Source organism: Protopterus annectens, chromosome 10.part0, assembly GCF_019279795.1.
Source record: "Protopterus annectens isolate FY-2018-M chromosome 10.part0, PAN1.0, whole genome shotgun sequence".
NCBI lineage: Eukaryota > Metazoa > Chordata > Ceratodontiformes > Protopteridae > Protopterus > Protopterus annectens.
Window position 1 is genome coordinate 249,436,850 of NC_056744.1, and position 18,024 is coordinate 249,454,873.

The window sequence follows — 18,024 nt, forward strand, 5'->3', positions numbered from 1 at the left end:
ATTTATCAGTACTATGGTAAAGTAGAGTGTATGACTGCCATTCTCATAGCATAGTCAAAAGGTAAACAAAATAGTTGTAGTGCATAAAAATCAAATGAAAATAATTAAAAACAGTAAAAATCTGAAGTCACAAAATTGACATGCATGTATTTTATTTTTATATAATGTACATCTGTTAAAATTCACAAGAGAAAAGGCAGACAACAGCAAATGTAAATCATGTAAATATAAACATGTGTTAGTTAAGCCAATATCTATTTTGTTTTTTTTTTACAATTTTTTTATAATTGTATAGTAACACCACACCAGTTAAAATTCTGAATTTTAAAAAGAAATAAAATCACAGATGGTATTAGTCAAACAGTCTTTATAAAATGAATGGCAGCATAGTTAAATAAAAAATACTGAAATCCAAGTTAAAAAAGTATGTAAGCTAATTGTGAAGTAATGTCTAGTTATGTAGTATAAATGCATAGTTATGCAAATCACAAATATAACACTAAGTGCTTTTACAACTGCATTCTAATATCAAGCTGCAAGTGTATTAACAGATGATTAAAGGAACAATGCTGAAAGGATTAATTATGATCTACAGAGTCTAAAATTTGAGCTCAGACCTTCCCAGACTGGATAAATAGTTACAGGAAATATTGAGCAGATAAGGTAAAAAAACAAGACTAATTGCTTTACAAGTGGCTTGAGTTTTTCTAAAACATTATTGCTATTAAAACATAATTGTTAAATGTTCACATGCAACACTATTTGGCAATTGCATATATGTCACTGATAATCTGTTTGCAGGTAAATGTTAAAAGTAATAAACCTCAGTTACATCATGTAGAGCCAGCAGATGGGATATAGCATACACACAGTTCAAATAAAGTATACAGAAGGGTACAGATTAACTACTAGTAGTAGTAGACAGCAAAGGCAACAGAAAAACATATTTTGTCATTAAAAACTTTATAAAAAATATCAAATCAGACAAAGGTCCATAGTTTGTTAGTAACCTAATAAAGCAAAGGTATAACCAATGTGTTGGGCTTGCATACATTATATTCTCACAGCATAAAGCAAATATTGCAGTACTACAGGGGGTGTGGTACTTTCTCAGTTTTACACTGACTGTGTGAGCAGTATTGCAAAAGGCTCTACAATAAAGCTACAGGAAGAAATAATATCTTATCCCTTCTTGACAATACTCTTTTGGGGGGAACAGGATAAGATATTTTACAAGCTGCTAATAGCTATCATGCTAGTTGTTGTATTGTTTAGTATTAAATTGTATTTACAACCTGTTAAACTGTAAAGCTATACAAAAGATGGCTTAAAATTGCTTTATTAAAGCTATACAAGAGAGAGTAAAGATATGTAAAAAATTAGCAATACTGGAAACCATTTTTAATATGTTTTGGGCAAGACACTGTTGGTATATAAAAATCATACATGTTATTACTTGTTGTGTATGTAGTTGCCTCTAGTGACAATTCCACTAGATACTTCTAAAGAGACATAAGCTTTTTCCAAGATTTTGTTTGATGTTAATGTTACTAAATTTGTAAGATTAGACTAAATGTACTTTACAGTCTTTGTAAGTACAAATGCAAAAGAATTCAGTACAAATGAAATTTAAAGAAATGGGTCCAGGGTACCTACTAGATTGAAATACATGAGTAGCAAACAGTCTGCATAGATTTATGCTGTATATGACACATTGTAAAGTAACAAGTTCAAAAGTAGTTTGTTAAGTTGTAATTTTATTTCTATGTGTAATTTTATCACTGTTTTTGGACCACCATTTTGTCAGTACCAGTATTGGTTACCCCAGTTAGAGGAAAATTATATTAAAATATTGTACTCATACACTTAATGGAATAATATGTACATAGCATTCTTTAGTGAAATAATTATATTCAAATATTTATTATCTTAGCCTAGTTCAGTACTTTACCAAGATGTTTAATATGTTCACTTCACTGTTAACCAAAGTGTTAATGGGCAGTTCAGAGATATGACCACAATGTTATGGTTAAAATTACATTGAAACTGTATATTTATAGCACTAAATAATGTTTGCAGTAGTGCATGGTTCTTGTCTCATAGATATTAGTCTATCTGTAATCTTTTGGTATAAAATGAATAATAAAAGTAAATAGTTAATTCAATAGCTGCAAAGAGTTAATGGAACAGTTCTAAGTCATAAATTAAATTCTGGGATTGCAAAAGAACAAATTAATCAAGTTAAAAAATAAAACTAAAGCAGTCATAGCCCATAACTGGTGAAATATTTTCACAGAATGGTCTGCAAAAGAAAATGTTGTTAGATACATTTAGTTTTAGTTGTTGTGTATGTAGTTGCCTCTAGTGACAATTCCACTAGATACTTCTAAAGAGACATAAGCTTTTTCCAAGATTTTGTTTGATGTTAATGTTACTAAATTTGTAAGATTAAACTTTTTACTTGCCTATCTGGCTGCTGTGTGCTCCTGCTCCAGACCCACCATCTGAACTCTCTCTATCCACCACTAAGACCTGAGGAACTCCCTGGCTATTAAGGATACCCTCAACTACTTCAAGCCTTGTCAACTCGGAATTTTCCTTCAGTGCTGTCCAAATACTCCACAACTGCTTTAACAGCATTTTGTAAACTCTCTATCCACCACTAAGACCTGAGGAACTCCCTGGCTATTAAGGATACCCTCAACTACTTCAAGCCTTGTCAACTCGGAATTTTCCTTCAGTGCTGTCCAAATACTCCACAACTGCTTTAACAGCATTTTGTAAACTCTCTATCCACCACTAAGACCTGAGGAACTCCCTGGCTATTAAGGATACCCTCAACTACTTCAAGCCTTGTCAACTCGGAATTTTCCTTCAGTGCTATCCAAATACTCCACAACTGCTTTAACAGCATTTTGTAAACTCTCTATCCACCACTAAGACCTGAGGAACTCCTGGCTATTAAGGATACCCTCAACTACTTCAAGCCTTGTCAACTCGGAATTTTCCTTCAGTGCTGTCCAAATACTCCACAACTGCTTTAACAGCATTTTGTAAACTCTCTATCCACCACTAAGACCTGAGGAACTCCCTGGCTATTAAGGATACCCTCAACTACTTCAAGCCTTGTCAACTCGGAATTTTCCTTCAGTGCTGTCCAAATACTCCACAACTGCTTTAACAGCATTTTGTAAAGTACGTCTTAACACGTGACTCTGCTGTTAGCTAATCTCAACACTGTTTTTGTTTTCCTTTATTTGAGTGCACCAAACTGTTTTGGCCTCTGTGTCAGGAATACTAGCAGCCAGACTCTTCTCTATGACCAGTATTTTCTAAACATTTTCCTTCCCTTACTGATTCTCACTCCCTCCCAACCAAAGCGATTTACTTCTGCCCTTAGTCACCTACTGTAATACTACCTCAGAACTCTAGGTGTCAGTCTACCCAGGCCTACTCCTTATCCTCTTTCTACCCTTACTAGCTAAGCTCCTTCCCTACTCTTTCCTCTTTCCTCCCTAGACCTGTCCCCTAGATTTTCCCTAGCCTGCACTCCTTTTACCTTCAATCCTCTGCAGACTAGTCAGCTACTTTTTCCTCTTCTTGCCTTTGTCTTGACCTTTTCCTATTCTGCCCCTGAACCTTTGTGACTCTTCTCTGTAACTCTGCTCTCTGCCCACTAGGTGTCACTCTGTCTACATCTAGTCTTACAGTACTGCTTTATCCCTCTACCTTACTCCTCCTATTTTCACCTTTCTCACTCCTTTCCCTTTCCTTCTTTGCAGTGCTCTGTGACCCACTCCTCCTTACGCTACCTATCTCAATCCTTCTATCTGCTAGCTTTTTCTGTTACTTTTCTTTCCTAACTGGAATCTGTGTTTTCCCCTCCCTACCCCCATTGCTTGTGTCTTTCTGGCTTCACTGATTGAGCAAGTTAATTTGTCTACCTCCTTATATTCTTTGATCACGCCCCCTAGGTGTCCCTATCCCCCCCTTACCTATTTTCTCCCTCTGTCCCCTGTCTCCGCCCCTCCTACCTCATATCCTGTTCAAGGGCAGATAAGGGGTAGAACTTTTTGGCGCCGTCCTTTACTTTTTACTTGCCTATCTGGCTGCTGTGTGCTCCTGCTCCAGACCCACCATCTGAACTGTAAGTACCATTTACTGTTGGCATTGTTTAGTCACTGAATATAATGTCGTTGTGCCTCTTACCCTGTTAGACATTGAACCTCATCTACCTGTAACTTTGGTATTAACTGTATTGCTGAACTAGCTTGCATTTACTACAGTAGGTACTCGTGTCTTGTTCGCCTGTCTGGTATATACCTTAATGCATTTTTGTTGTTCCCGATCAAGGGTTTAGAAACGCTAGCCATTACTTTTCTTACTCAATTACGACCAGACTAGAAGACTCTTTAAAGGGTTTGGTGCTCTAACATAAGGATTGTAGACTTGCTAGCGACCACTGCTTTATTCATTCTTGTTTAGTTCTACACATATATATTGTATTGTAGACCCATTTGCGAATACTGTTCTTTCATTCCTTCCCAACGAATGAGAAATTAGCACAACCTGTTTTGCATACAATAATGTTTAATGCAATGTCCTGGAATATGTGTTTTTTTTATACGCTGATGTTGCCAAAGCTGTAGATTTGCTAGCGACCATATGATATGTTCTCAGTCTGATTTCCTGGAATATGCGGTTATTTTTTTAAACGCTGATGATTGCCAAGACTGTCGTATTGCCTGCGACCATATGATACGCCCTCAGTCTGATTTTATGAACATTCTTGTAAAATAACAATTCTATGCAATCTTTCAATGCCTCTGAGAATGTATTGACACTGGCGACCATATGTTTGTTCATCGCCTATATGACTATGGGTTTTTAGTGCAACCTGTCCAAAGAATACTTTTGAACCTTGACTGAGTCCTTGGACTATGAGGGTTTGAAATTGTATCTAGTAATACCTGTTTACAATACAGTACAATTTTATTTGAGGTCTATGACTTAGTGGTTTTGGAAGACGCCATCACCTACTTCGTTCATAGCATCTCCCACGTGGACTGTGATTGCGCAGCTCCTTTGAGCGAAGCTCTTTTTTTTTTTTGCTTCTATGGCTCTCTATGGTGCCTACCCCCCACACTAAATTGGCCAACATTGCTTTACAACGATTAGGCTACTTGTTGATCCTGGTGATTATCTGAAAGGAGCTCCTTGCTTCTATAGTAGCTTAAACCTTTACTTTTACTCCCATCATTAGAATTTAAGCAGTCTGCTATCTATACTGCAGGGGACTTACCCTTTAGCATAAAGAGTTACTATTATGTTGGTTCTTGCCTACCCTCTGTGGTACTTATAATTAATATACCAAGTGACCGATAGAGCTTCTGGGAACCTGCCTAACCCTAGCATTTCTCCCTATATAACCTGCTGTTTGAGATTGCATTTTCTTTATATTATTCAACCTATTAATGGCGCTATTACTATAAGCTTGTTGTTATAACCTTTGGAACATATTACCCTCTGCTAACTGCTTTACTTTGTTATCCACTGTTAAGCTTATTATTTTCATTATACTCTAGGCCTGTACATGTGTGATTTTCAATGTTTAACTTAGCCATATTAGTTGTTTAGTAGTGATTATCCTTGCCTTAAACAGTAGCATTATCTACTCCTACTGCATACTGAGTTACTTTTTATTTGGCCTCCTTATATTAACACCCTTTCTCCTTACCTTCCTACCTTCCTAGCTCTCTATCCACCACTAAGACCTGAGGAACTCCCTGGCTATTAAGGATACCCTCAACTACTTCAAGCCTTGTCAACTCGGAATTTTCCTTCAGTGCTGTCCAAATACTCCACAACTGCTTTAACAGCATTTTGTAAAGTACGTCTTAACACGTGACTCTGCTGTTAGCTAATCTCAACACTGTTTTTGTTTTCCTTTATTTGAGTGCACCAAACTGTTTTGGCCTCTGTGTCAGGAATACTAGCAGCCAGACTCTTCTCTATGACCAGTATTTTCTAAACATTTTCCTTCCCTTACTGATTCTCACTCCCTCCCAACCAAAGCGATTTACTTCTGCCCTTAGTCACCTACTGTAATACTACCTCAGAACTCTAGGTGTCAGTCTACCCAGGCCTACTCCTTATCCTCTTTCTACCCTTACTAGCTAAGCTCCTTCCCTACTCTTTCCTCTTTCCTCCCTAGACCTGTCCCTAGATTTTCCCTAGCCTGCACTCCTTTTACCTTCAATCCTCTGCAGACTAGTCAGCTACTTTTTCCTCTTCTTGCCTTTGTCTTGACCTTTTCCTATTCTGCCCCTGAACCTTTGTGACTCTTCTCTGTAACTCTGCTCTCTGCCCACTAGGTGTCACTCTGTCTACATCTAGTCTTACAGTACTGCTTTATCCCTCTACCTTACTCCTCCTATTTTCACCTTTCTCACTCCTTTCCCTTTCCTTCTTTGCAGTGCTCTGTGACCCACTCCTCCTTCGCTACCTATCTCAATCCTTCTATCTGCTAGCTTTTTCTGTTACTTTTCTTTCCTAACTGGAATCTGTGTATCCCCTCCCTACCCCCATTGCTTGTGTCTTTCTGGCTTCACTGATTGAGCAAGTTAATTTGTCTACCTCCTTATATTCTTTGATCATTGCCCCTAGGTGTCCCTATCCCCCCCTTACCTATTTTCTCCCTCTGTCCCCTGTCTCCGCCCCTCCTACCTCATATCCTGTTCAAGGGCAGATAAGGGGTAGAACTTTTTGGCGCCGTCCTTTACTTTTTACTTGCCTATCTGGCTGCTGTGTGCTCCTGCTCCAGACCCACCATCTGAACTGTAAGTACCATTTACTGTTGGCATTGTTTAGTCACTGAATATAATGTCGTTGTGCCTCTTACCCTGTTAGACATTGAACCTCATCTACCTGTAACTTTGGTATTAACTGTATTGCTGAACTAGCTTGCATTTACTACAGTAGGTACTCGTGTCTTGTTCGCCTGTCTGGTATATACCTTAATGCATTTTTGTTGTTCCCGATCAAGGGTTTAGAAACGCTAGCCATTACTTTTCTTACTCAATTACGACCAGACTAGAAGACTCTTTAAAGGGTTTGGTGCTCTAACATAAGGATTGTAGACTTGCTAGCGACCACTGCTTTATTCATTCTTGTTTAGTTCTACACATATATATTGTATTGTAGACCCATTTGCGAATACTGTTCTTTCATTCCTTCCCAACGAATGAGAAATTAGCACAACCTGTTTTGCATACAATAATGTTTAATGCAATGTCCTGGAATATGTGTTTTTTTTATACGCTGATGTTGCCAAAGCTGTAGATTTGCTAGCGACCATATGATATGTTCTCAGTCTGATTTCCTGGAATATGCGGTTATTTTTTTAAACGCTGATGATTGCCAAGACTGTCGTATTGCCTGCGACCATATGATACGCCCTCAGTCTGATTTTATGAACATTCTTGTAAAATAACAATTCTATGCAATCTTTCAATGCCTCTGAGAATGTATTGACACTGGCGACCATATGTTTGTTCATCGCCTATATGACTATGGGTTTTAGTGCAACCTGTCCAAAGAATACTTTTGAACCTTGACTGAGTCCTTGGACTATGAGGGTTTGAAATTGTATCTAGTAATACCTGTTTACAATACAGTACAATTTTATTTGAGGTCTATGACTTAGTGGTTTTGGAAGACGCCATCACCTACTTCGTTCATAGCATCTCCCACGTGGACTGTGATTGCGCAGCTCCATTGAGCAAGCTCTTTTGTTTTGCTTCTATGGCTCTCTATGGTGCCTACCCCCCACACTAAATTGGCCAACATTGCTTTACAACGATTAGGCTACTTGTTGATCCTGGTGATTATCTGAAAGGAGCTCCTTGCTTCTATAGTAGCTTAAACCTTTACTTTTACTCCCATCATTAGAATTTAAGCAGTCTGCTATCTATACTGCAGGGGACTTACCCTTTAGCATAAAGAGTTACTATTATGTTGGTTCTTGCCTACCCTCTGTGGTACTTATAATTAATATACCAAGTGACCGATAGAGCTTCTGGGAACCTGCCTAACCCTAGCATTTCTCCCTATATAACCTGCTGTTTGAGATTGCATTTTTCTTTATATTATTCAACCTATTAATGGCGCTATTACTATAAGCTTGTTGTTATAACCTTTGGAACATATTACCCTCTGCTAACTGCTTTACTTTGTTATCCACTGTTAAGCTTATTATTTTCATTATACTCTAGGCCTGTACATGTGTGATTTTCAATGTTTAACTTAGCCATATTAGTTGTTTAGTAGTGATTATCCTTGCCTTAAACAGTTGCATTATCTACTCCTACTGCATACTGAGTTACTTTTTATTTGGCCTCCTTATATTAACACCCTTTCTCCTTACCTTCCTACCTTCCTAGCTCTCTATCCACCACTAAGACCTGAGGAACTCCCTGGCTATTAAGGATACCCTCAACTACTTCAAGCCTTGTCAACTCGGAATTTTCCTTCAGTGCTGTCCAAATACTCCACAACTGCTTTAACAGCATTTTGTAAAGTACGTCTTAACACGTGACTCTGCTGTTAGCTAATCTCAACACTGTTTTTGTTTTCCTTTATTTGAGTGCACCAAACTGTTTTGGCCTCTGTGTCAGGAATACTAGCAGCCAGACTCTTCTCTATGACCAGTATTTTCTAAACATTTTCCTTCCCTTACTGATTCTCACTCCCTCCCAACCAAAGCGATTTACTTCTGCCCTTAGTCACCTACTGTAATACTACCTCAGAACTCTAGGTGTCAGTCTACCCAGGCCTACTCCTTATCCTCTTTCTACCCTTACTAGCTAAGCTCCTTCCCTACTCTTTCCTCTTTCCTCCCTAGACCTGTCCCTAGATTTTCCCTAGCCTGCACTCCTTTTACCTTCAATCCTCTGCAGACTAGTCAGCTACTTTTTCCTCTTCTTGCCTTTGTCTTGACCTTTTCCTATTCTGCCCCTGAACCTTTGTGACTCTTCTCTGTAACTCTGCTCTCTGCCCACTAGGTGTCACTCTGTCTACATCTAGTCTTACAGTACTGCTTTATCCCTCTACCTTACTCCTCCTATTTTCACCTTTCTCACTCCTTTCCCTTTCCTTCTTTGCAGTGCTCTGTGACCCACTCCTCACGCTACCTATCTCAATCCTTCTATCTGCTAGCTTTTTCTGTTACTTTTCTTTCCTAACTGGAATCTGTGTTTTCCCCTCCCTACCCCCATTGCTTGTGTCTTTCTGGCTTCACTGATTGAGCAAGTTAATTTGTCTACCTCCTTATATTCTTTGATCACGCCCCTAGGTGTCCCTATCCCCCCCTTACCTATTTTCTCCCTCTGTCCCCTGTCTCCGCCCCTCCTACCTCATATCCTGTTCAAGGGCAGATAAGGGGTAGAACTTTTTGGCGCCGTCCTTTACTTTTTACTTGCCTATCTGGCTGCTGTGTGCTCCTGCTCCAGACCCACCATCTGAACTGTAAGTACCATTTACTGTTGGCATTGTTTAGTCACTGAATATAATGTCGTTGTGCCTCTTACCCTGTTAGACATTGAACCTCATCTACCTGTAACTTTGGTATTAACTGTATTGCTGAACTAGCTTGCATTTACTACAGTAGGTACTCGTGTCTTGTTCGCCTGTCTGGTATATACCTTAATGCATTTTGTTGTTCCCGATCAAGGGTTTAGAAACGCTAGCCATTACTTTTCTTACTCAATTACGACCAGACTAGAAGACTCTTTAAAGGGTTTGGTGCTCTAACATAAGGATTGTAGACTTGCTAGCGACCACTGCTTTATTCATTCTTGTTTAGTTCTACACATATATATTGTATTGTAGACCCATTTGCGAATACTGTTCTTTCATTCCTTCCCAACGAATGAGAAATTAGCACAACCTGTTTTGCATACAATAATGTTTAATGCAATGTCCTGGAATATGTGTTTTTATACGCTGATGTTGCCAAAGCTGTAGATTTGCTAGCGACCATATGATATGTTCTCAGTCTGATTTCCTGGAATATGCGGTTATTTTTTTAAACGCTGATGATTGCCAAGACTGTCGTATTGCCTGCGACCATATGATACGCCCTCAGTCTGATTTTATGAACATTCTTGTAAAATAACAATTCTATGCAATCTTTCAATGCCTCTGAGAATGTATTGACACTGGCGACCATATGTTTGTTCATCGCCTATATGACTATGGGTTTTAGTGCAACCTGTCCAAAGAATACTTTTGAACCTTGACTGAGTCCTTGGACTATGAGGGTTTGAAATTGTATCTAGTAATACCTGTTTACAATACAGTACAATTTTATTTGAGGTCTATGACTTAGTGGTTTTGGAAGACGCCATCACCTACTTCGTTCATAGCATCTCCCACGTGGACTGTGATTGCGCAGCTCCATTGAGCCAAGCTCTTTTGTTTTGCTTCTATGGCTCTCTATGGTGCCTACCCCCCACACTAAATTGGCCAACATTGCTTTACAACGATTAGGCTACTTGTTGATCCTGGTGATTATCTGAAAGGAGCTCCTTGCTTCTATAGTAGCTTAAACCTTTACTTTTACTCCCATCATTAGAATTTAAGCAGTCTGCTATCTATACTGCAGGGGACTTACCCTTTAGCATAAAGAGTTACTATTATGTTGGTTCTTGCCTACCCTCTGTGGTACTTATAATTAATATACCAAGTGACCGATAGAGCTTCTGGGAACCTGCCTAACCCTAGCATTTCTCCCTATATAACCTGCTGTTTGAGATTGCATTTTTCTTTATATTATTCAACCTATTAATGGCGCTATTACTATAAGCTTGTTGTTATAACCTTTGGAACATATTACCCTCTGCTAACTGCTTTACTTTGTTATCCACTGTTAAGCTTATTATTTTCATTATACTCTAGGCCTGTACATGTGTGATTTTCAATGTTTAACTTAGCCATATTAGTTGTTTAGTAGTGATTATCCTTGCCTTAAACAGTTGCATTATCTACTCCTACTGCATACTGAGTTACTTTTTATTTGGCCTCCTTATATTAACACCCTTTCTCCTTACCTTCCTACCTTCCTAGCTCTCTATCCACCACTAAGACCTGAGGAACTCCCTGGCTATTAAGGATACCCTCAACTACTTCAAGCCTTGTCAACTCGGAATTTTCCTTCAGTGCTGTCCAAATACTCCACAACTGCTTTAACAGCATTTTGTAAAGTACGTCTTAACACGTGACTCTGCTGTTAGCTAATCTCAACACTGTTTTTGTTTTCCTTTATTTGAGTGCACCAAACTGTTTTGGCCTCTGTGTCAGGAATACTAGCAGCCAGACTCTTCTCTATGACCAGTATTTTCTAAACATTTTCCTTCCCTTACTGATTCTCACTCCCTCCCAACCAAAGCGATTTACTTCTGCCCTTAGTCACCTACTGTAATACTACCTCAGAACTCTAGGTGTCAGTCTACCCAGGCCTACTCCTTATCCTCTTTCTACCCTTACTAGCTAAGCTCCTTCCCTACTCTTTCCTCTTTCCTCCCTAGACCTGTCCCCTAGATTTTCCCTAGCCTGCACTCCTTTTACCTTCAATCCTCTGCAGACTAGTCAGCTACTTTTTCCTCTTCTTGCCTTTGTCTTGACCTTTTCCTATTCTGCCCCTGAACCTTTGTGACTCTTCTCTGTAACTCTGCTCTCTGCCCACTAGGTGTCACTCTGTCTACATCTAGTCTTACAGTACTGCTTTATCCCTCTACCTTACTCCTCCTATTTTCACCTTTCTCACTCCTTTCCCTTTCCTTCTTTGCAGTGCTCTGTGACCCACTCCTCCTTTCGCTACCTATCTCAATCCTTCTATCTGCTAGCTTTTTCTGTTACTTTTCTTTCCTAACTGGAATCTGTGTTTCCCCTCCCTACCCCCATTGCTTGTGTCTTTCTGGCTTCACTGATTGAGCAAGTTAATTTGTCTACCTCCTTATATTCTTTGATCACGCCCCTAGGTGTCCCTATCCCCCTTACCTATTTTCTCCCTCTGTCCCCTGTCTCCGCCCCTCCTACCTCATATCCTGTTCAAGGGCAGATAAGGGGTAGAACTTTTTGGCGCCGTCCTTTACTTTTTACTTGCCTATCTGGCTGCTGTGTGCTCCTGCTCCAGACCCACCATCTGAACTGTAAGTACCATTTACTGTTGGCATTGTTTAGTCACTGAATATAATGTCGTTGTGCCTCTTACCCTGTTAGACATTGAACCTCATCTACCTGTAACTTTGGTATTAACTGTATTGCTGAACTAGCTTGCATTTACTACAGTAGGTACTCGTGTCTTGTTCGCCTGTCTGGTATATACCTTAATGCATGTTGGTTGTTCCCGATCAAGGGTTTAGAAACGCTAGCCATTACTTTTCTTACTCAATTACGACCAGACTAGAAGACTCTTTAAAGGGTTTGGTGCTCTAACATAAGGATTGTAGACTTGCTAGCGACCACTGCTTTATTCATTCTTGTTTAGTTCTACACATATATATTGTATTGTAGACCCATTTGCGAATACTGTTCTTTCATTCCTTCCCAACGAATGAGAAATTAGCACAACCTGTTTTGCATACAATAATGTTTAATGCAATGTCCTGGAATATGTGTTTTTTTTATACGCTGATGTTGCCAAAGCTGTAGATTTGCTAGCGACCATATGATATGTTCTCAGTCTGATTTCCTGGAATATGCGGTTATTTTTTTAAACGCTGATGATTGCCAAGACTGTCGTATTGCCTGCGACCATATGATACGCCCTCAGTCTGATTTTATGAACATTCTTGTAAAATAACAATTCTATGCAATCTTTCAATGCCTCTGAGAATGTATTGACACTGGCGACCATATGTTTGTTCATCGCCTATATGACTATGGGTTTTTAGTGCAACCTGTCCAAAGAATACTTTTGAACCTTGACTGAGTCCTTGGACTATGAGGGTTTGAAATTGTATCTAGTAATACCTGTTTACAATACAGTACAATTTTATTTGAGGTCTATGACTTAGTGGTTTTGGAAGACGCCATCACCTACTTCGTTCATAGCATCTCCCACGTGGACTGTGATTGCGCAGCTCCATTGAGCGAAGCTCTTTTGTTTTTTTGCTTCTATGGCTCTCTATGGTGCCTACCCCCCACACTAAATTGGCCAACATTGCTTTACAACGATTAGGCTACTTGTTGATCCTGGTGATTATCTGAAAGGAGCTCCTTGCTTCTATAGTAGCTTAAACCTTTACTTTTACTCCCATCATTAGAATTTAAGCAGTCTGCTATCTATACTGCAGGGGACTTACCCTTTAGCATAAAGAGTTACTATTATGTTGGTTCTTGCCTACCCTCTGTGGTACTTATAATTAATATACCAAGTGACCGATAGAGCTTCTGGGAACCTGCCTAACCCTAGCATTTCTCCCTATATAACCTGCTGTTTGAGATTGCATTTTTCTTTATATTATTCAACCTATTAATGGCGCTATTACTATAAGCTTGTTGTTATAACCTTTGGAACATATTACCCTCTGCTAACTGCTTTACTTTGTTATCCACTGTTAAGCTTATTATTTTCATTATACTCTAGGCCTGTACATGTGTGATTTTCAATGTTTAACTTAGCCATATTAGTTGTTTAGTAGTGATTATCCTTGCCTTAAACAGTTGCATTATCTACTCCTACTGCATACTGAGTTACTTTTATTTGGCCTCCTTATATTAACACCCTTTCTCCTTACCTTCCTACCTTCCTAGCTCTCTATCCACCACTAAGACCTGAGGAACTCCCTGGCTATTAAGGATACCCTCAACTACTTCAAGCCTTGTCAACTCGGAATTTTCCTTCAGTGCTGTCCAAATACTCCACAACTGCTTTAACAGCATTTTGTAAAGTACGTCTTAACACGTGACTCTGCTGTTAGCTAATCTCAACACTGTTTTTGTTTTCCTTTATTTGAGTGCACCAAACTGTTTTGGCCTCTGTGTCAGGAATACTAGCAGCCAGACTCTTCTCTATGACCAGTATTTTCTAAACATTTTCCTTCCCTTACTGATTCTCACTCCCTCCCAACCAAAGCGATTTACTTCTGCCCTTAGTCACCTACTGTAATACTACCTCAGAACTCTAGGTGTCAGTCTACCCAGGCCTACTCCTTATCCTCTTTCTACCCTTACTAGCTAAGCTCCTTCCCTACTCTTTCCTCTTTCCTCCCTAGACCTGTCCCTAGATTTTCCCTAGCCTGCACTCCTTTTACCTTCAATCCTCTGCAGACTAGTCAGCTACTTTTTCCTCTTCTTGCCTTTGTCTTGACCTTTTCCTATTCTGCCCCTGAACCTTTGTGACTCTTCTCTGTAACTCTGCTCTCTGCCCACTAGGTGTCACTCTGTCTACATCTAGTCTTACAGTACTGCTTTATCCCTCTACCTTACTCCTCCTATTTTCACCTTTCTCACTCCTTTCCCTTTCCTTCTTTGCAGTGCTCTGTGACCCACTCCTCCTTACGCTACCTATCTCAATCCTTCTATCTGCTAGCTTTTTCTGTTACTTTTCTTTCCTAACTGGAATCTGTGTTTTCCCCTCCCTACCCCCATTGCTTGTGTCTTTCTGGCTTCACTGATTGAGCAAGTTAATTGTCTACCTTCTTATATTCTTTGATCACGCCCCCTAGGTGTCCCTATCCCCCCTTACCTATTTTCTCCCTCTGTCCCCTGTCTCCGCCCCTCCTACCTCATATCCTGGTGAACGGCAGATAAGCGGTAGGACTTTTTGGCGCCGTCCTTTACTTTTTACTTGCCTATCTGGCTGCTGTGTGCTCCTGCTCCAGACCCACCATCTGAACTGTAAGTACCATTTACTGTTGGCATTGTTTAGTCACTGAATATAATGTCATTGTGCCTCTTACCCTGTTAGACATTGAACCTCATCTACCTGTAACTTTGGTATTAACTGTATTGCTGAACTAGCTTGCATTTTCTACAGTAGGTACTCGTGTCTTGTTCGCCTGTCTGGTATATACCTTAATGCATTTTTGTTGTTCCCGATCAAGGGTTTAGAAACGCTAGCCATTACTTTTCTTACTCAATTACGACCAGACTAGAAGACTCTTTAAAGGGTTTGGTGCTCTAACATAAGGATTGTAGACTTGCTAGCGACCACTGCTTTATTCATTCTTGTTTAGTTCTACACATATATATTGTATTGTAGACCCATTTGCGAATACTGTTCTTTCATTCCTTCCCAACGAATGAGAAATTAGCACAACCTGTTTTGCATACAATAATGTTTAATGCAATGTCCTGGAATATGTGTTTTTTTTATACGCTGATGTTGCCAAAGCTGTAGATTTGCTAGCGACCATATGATATGTTCTCAGTCTGATTTCCTGGAATATGCGGTTATTTTTAAACGCTGATGATTGCCAAGACTGTCGTATTGCCTGCGACCATATGATACGCCCTCAGTCTGATTTTATGAACATTCTTGTAAAATAACAATTCTATGCAATCTTTCAATGCCTCTGAGAATGTATTGACACTGGCGACCATATGTTTGTTCATCGCCTATATGACTATGGGTTTTAGTGCAACCTGTCCAAAGAATACTTTTGAACCTTGACTGAGTCCTTGGACTATGAGGGTTTGAAATTGTATCTAGTAATACCTGTTTACAATACAGTACAATTTTATTTGAGGTCTATGACTTAGTGGTTTTGGAAGACGCCATCACCTACTTCGTTCATAGCATCTCCCACGTGGACTGTGATTGCGCAGCTCCATTGAGCCAAGCTCTTTTGTTTTTTTGCTTCTATGGCTCTCTATGGTGCCTACCCCCCACACTAAATTGGCCAACATTGCTTTACAACGATTAGGCTACTTGTTGATCCTGGTGATTATCTGAAAGGAGCTCCTTGCTTCTATAGTAGCTTAAACCTTTACTTTTACTCCCATCATTAGAATTTAAGCAGTCTGCTATCTATACTGCAGGGGACTTACCCTTTAGCATAAAGAGTTACTATTATGTTGGTTCTTGCCTACCCTCTGTGGTACTTATAATTAATATACCAAGTGACCGATAGAGCTTCTGGGAACCTGCCTAACCCTAGCATTTCTCCCTATATAACCTGCTGTTTGAGATTGCATTTTTCTTTATATTATTCAACCTATTAATGGCGCTATTACTATAAGCTTGTTGTTATAACCTTTGGAACATATTACCCTCTGCTAACTGCTTTACTTTGTTATCCACTGTTGCTTATTATTTTCATTATACTCTAGGCCTGTACATGTGTGATTTTCAATGTTTAACTTAGCCATATTAGTTGTTTAGTAGTGATTATCCTTGCCTTAAACAGTTGCATTATCTACTCCTACTGCATACTGAGTTACTTTTATTTGGCCTCCTTATATTAACACCCTTTCTCCTTACCTTCCTACCTTCCTAGCTCTCTATCCACCACTAAGACCTGAGGAACTCCTGGCTATTAAGGATACCCTCAACTACTTCAAGCCTTGTCAACTCGGAATTTTCCTTCAGTGCTGTCCAAATACTCCACAACTGCTTTAACAGCATTTTGTAAAGTACGTCTTAACACGTGACTCTGCTGTTAGCTAATCTCAACACTGTTTTTGTTTTCCTTTATTTGAGTGCACCAAACTGTTTTGGCCTCTGTGTCAGGAATACTAGCAGCCAGACTCTTCTCTATGACCAGTATTTTCTAAACATTTTCCTTCCCTTACTGATTCTCACTCCCTCCCAACCAAAGCGATTTACTTCTGCCCTTAGTCACCTACTGTAATACTACCTCAGAACTCTAGGTGTCAGTCTACCCAGGCCTACTCCTTATCCTCTTTCTACCCTTACTAGCTAAGCTCCTTCCCTACTCTTTCCTCTTTCCTCCCTAGACCTGTCCCTAGATTTTCCCTAGCCTGCACTCCTTTTACCTTCAATCCTCTGCAGACTAGTCAGCTACTTTTTCCTCTTCTTGCCTTTGTCTTGACCTTTTCCTATTCTGCCCCTGAACCTTTGTGACTCTTCTCTGTAACTCTGCTCTCTGCCCACTAGGTGTCACTCTGTCTACATCTAGTCTTACAGTACTGCTTTATCCCTCTACCTTACTCCTCCTATTTTCACCTTTCTCACTCCTTTCCCTTTCCTTCCTTGCAGTGCTCTGTGACCCACTCCTCCTTACGCTACCTATCTCAATCCTTCTATCTGCTAGCTTTTTCTGTTACTTTTCTTTCCTAACTGGAATCTGTGTATCCCGCTCCGTTCGCCCTGCGGGCTCACTCCGCTCCCCTCCCTACCCCCAATTCCCACCCACCCCCAGGGGTCCTAACCTTATACTTCCCAAGTCACACCCCTTACCCTGACAACCTATCCTAATCTTTCCCGCTAAAACCTAAACCCCTCCCCTCTACTCACTCTCCTTCCTCCTCCCTCCTTCCTCTACTGCTAATCCTACCTCATCTCCTTTTTGCTAGCTTCTCTCCTATTCCTCACTTAGCTTAATCCCATAAAATTCAACTCTCTTCAGCATTCCCTCTACTTCGTACCTCCTTTCTCACCCCTATAACTCCTTCTACTAAGTCTTTCCTCTATTTCTTTTTGCCTTATACCTATAAATATTCTCCTCCAACCCTTTCTTCTACTATTACCTTATAACTGCCATTACCTCTCTACTTGTAAATATGACCCCATACTTACCCACCATGTTGATATTCTTAACATTACTTTCTACCTCCCTTTATTCTTCTTACCTTCTTACCTTCATCGAACACCCACTCAATAACTGGCCAGGCTATATAAATAAACATACATCCAGCATCCACACTTCTCTTACCTCATTCTTAAATTCTACTTCCACCCCTAGCTTTCACCTTCCTAAATTCCATAGGCAATCTCACCTCACCTATACCTTACCCTCTCATAAAAAAATGAAACAACTAACCCTTCTTAAAAGCAAC

General features: G+C 39.8%; 1 long non-coding RNA gene across 3 annotated transcripts; it reads left to right on the forward strand.

Moving 5' to 3' along the window:
- The first annotated feature begins 2,962 nt into the window (after positions 1 to 2,962).
- Positions 2,963 to 16,532, forward strand: LOC122813041. Of its 3 annotated transcripts, XR_006366631.1 has the most exons (6): positions 2,963 to 3,195; positions 5,754 to 5,890; positions 8,442 to 8,578; positions 11,125 to 11,261; positions 13,816 to 13,952; positions 16,503 to 16,532. It is a non-coding gene; the product is annotated as an uncharacterized LOC122813041 (long non-coding RNA). The 3 variants fall into 3 exon arrangements; XR_006366629.1 differs by lacking the exon at positions 16,503 to 16,532 and having other exon boundaries at positions 13,816 to 14,259; XR_006366630.1 differs by lacking the exons at positions 2,963 to 3,195; positions 16,503 to 16,532 and adding an exon at positions 4,065 to 4,147 and having other exon boundaries at positions 13,816 to 14,259.
- The last annotated feature ends 1,492 nt before the right edge of the window (positions 16,533 to 18,024 follow it).